Source organism: Morone saxatilis, unplaced genomic scaffold (assembly GCF_004916995.1).
Source record: "Morone saxatilis isolate NCDOM2014 unplaced genomic scaffold, NCSU_SB_2.0 Contig18, whole genome shotgun sequence".
NCBI lineage: Eukaryota > Metazoa > Chordata > Actinopteri > Moronidae > Morone > Morone saxatilis.
This window is the reverse complement of record NW_023339740.1, coordinates 2839871-2842419: the sequence shown is the minus strand read 5'-3', so window position 1 is coordinate 2842419 and position 2549 is coordinate 2839871. Positions and strand designations below refer to the sequence as shown.

Sequence of the window (2549 nt, the reverse complement as noted above, 5' to 3'; positions counted from 1 at the left end):
GATTTCCTGATTTATTTTGTACAAGGGGACAAGAGGGAATCTTTTTCTGGTTATTCCAAACTCCTAACCCGTGTCACCATTGATGAAGGCACAACTTGCCTATTGTATAAAAAAAAGAGAAGTGAATCCTATCTGTGATGGGATATGTTTCTTAAGTGAATGTAAGGTGGGCACCCGGTTAGCTCAGTAGGTAGAGCTGACGACCCATGTACTGAGTCCTTGAATCCGACCTGCGGCCCTTTGCTGCGTGTCATCCCCTCTCTCTGCCCCCCTTTTCTGTCTATCTCTAGCTGTCCTATCAAATAAAGGCATAAAAAAGCAGAAAAAAATATACTTAAAAAAAAAAAGGAAAATGTAAGGTAAAGTGGTTTCAGTATGTTTTTGTGCCAATTTAAGAATTTTAAGTATATTATAATATATCCCAGACGCACACTTGCACATTTCGAGATGTAAACCCGTTGTGTAGAAGTTGTTCAACCTGTAATTTTGGAGGAGTGGCAGGGAAAGTCCAGCCAAATATTGTTTATTATTAATATTGCCAAATGTTTTGCAGTTGTAGAAAATGTGTGAGAGGTGATGGCAGAAAATGTAAAGGGGAGAACAGAAATGGGCCAAGGACTGAGCCCTGAAGTGCGCCAGTGAAGGGTACATAAAGAACAAAGAGACCCTCACTATGTAACCTAGCAGTTGTGGTCAGCTTAAGTAAAGGAAACCTAATCTAGAGTCTGTAAGGGTGCAGCAGGTTGTTCTGTGATAGATTAGAAAACCACCAAGTATCAATGGAAAGGCAGACATTTCCAAACCCCTTTGTTTGAAATTGTAGCTGTCCCTGTAATTCTGTCAAATACTAGCAAATTGAAATTTGAATTTATAAAACAATTAGCAGAAAACTGAAAGAGATTTGTCTCCAATGATCTGGGTTTGTTAAGGAATAGTTTGTGTGTGAGTTTCCTGCCACTAAAACTCTTGATTAATCTTGTCCACTTTCTGCAGCTTATTTTGTTGTCGGTGGAGCATGAGGAAAACCTAGGAGCCATCTCTAGTAGTCTTATGCAAAAAGGAAGCATAATAAATAAACAGGAGGCTAATGCGATCTAAGTATGGCTGAAGACTTGAATGTGCATAAGCTGATCAGTATTATGCAAATAAGGCACTTTGTCTAGTTTCCAGTGCATATATTTGATACAGTTACAAAAGATATCAGACCTAGCACTATGCCAAAGGTCTTTTCATCCAAAGAGATGCATTCTGGGTCTGATGGTTGATGGAGTGGTGCAGATGTAATTAGATGGTTGTAGTAAAATATGCCTGGTACTCTCACTGCTTACACTGTGCGCTTGTATTCCGCAGTCAGAGAGGAGTGTTGGAGCCGTGGCCGGAGTGTGTGCATACATGCTAATGTGTGTTATTACACATCCATCAGAGAACCATATTGGCATTTACACACACACACAATCTCCCCAGCTCATATCTCCTCCCCTCAGGCGTCCTACATGCTGAGCTCCAGGAATACATGGCAGAGAGGCCCCCCCCTTTTCATCCGAGAGAGAAATCTTGACCTGCCTTTGAAAGCAGCAGCTGCCACGGTGCATGTAACAGCATTCAGTATGGATCTTCCTTGAATGTAGCTCACGTGTCTCAGCTATTAATGATTTATCAGATTATATTTTGGCCATGAATCCTTAAGAACAGTCTAGGGGTTTTAAGGTTTTGTAACTATTCCTAACAACGTCCTTAATTTACGAGGTGTACTAGATAAGCCCTCATTGGTTTCTTAAGAGGATGAGTCAGTGGAGCAACCAGCCCTAAATAACCCCATCCTCATGCGTAGCCATGCACATCAGGATTAGGTTGATCAACATGTAAGACAAACACTACCTGTCTGTCTTTTCTCAGGAATTGTGCTCTTAGGAGTGGATTTAACACACAGTATCCCTGACAGAAAGGTAAAATGTCTATTACCCTACAATATACTTAAAGGTAAAGGTGTGCTCCAGCAGCTACATTTACATTTAAAGGAAGAGTTTAGGACTTTGGGTAATACTGCATAGAGCATTTGTGGAGCAACATTTTATCTATTGGCCCTGGGCTGCAGTGCAGTATTGCCTGATATGGTCGGTAAGCACAGGTTTTGTTTTAAAGCATCATACAGGCACAATAACAACAACAGCACAATCATTGCGCCTGGCTATTATGTTCATTGAGAAATAATCGCAGCACATAACTTCCCCTTAAACCATAAATTGGCAAAAATTTCTGTTTATGTAACAGCTAGTGTAATTGTATTGTGATGATATAATCATAATATTGTCTTAACAATAATAATATTATTATTATTTTAATAATTAATAATAAGCATTCCAAGCCAGTTGTTTGTATAGGTAGCACAATGAGTTATTTAAATGTTTGTTTTGTTCATAACAGTGGAATGCAGTTAATTGCATTAAAGCTGGGGTTGGTAATCTTGGAAAGCTAGCGAGAGAGCTAGCAAGGTTTGAAAATAGCACCGCCTCCTGCCTCCTCTGGTTGGCTCATGGTTCCACCCCTCT

The 2549-nt window shown here is 40.0% G+C and overlaps 1 protein-coding gene across 1 annotated transcript in view; it reads left to right on the top strand.

Moving 5' to 3' along the window:
* hdac11 (histone deacetylase 11) overlaps positions 1–2549 on the top strand; it is a gene marked incomplete in the record, with an annotated part of 32723 nt that overhangs the window by 7246 nt on the left and 22928 nt on the right.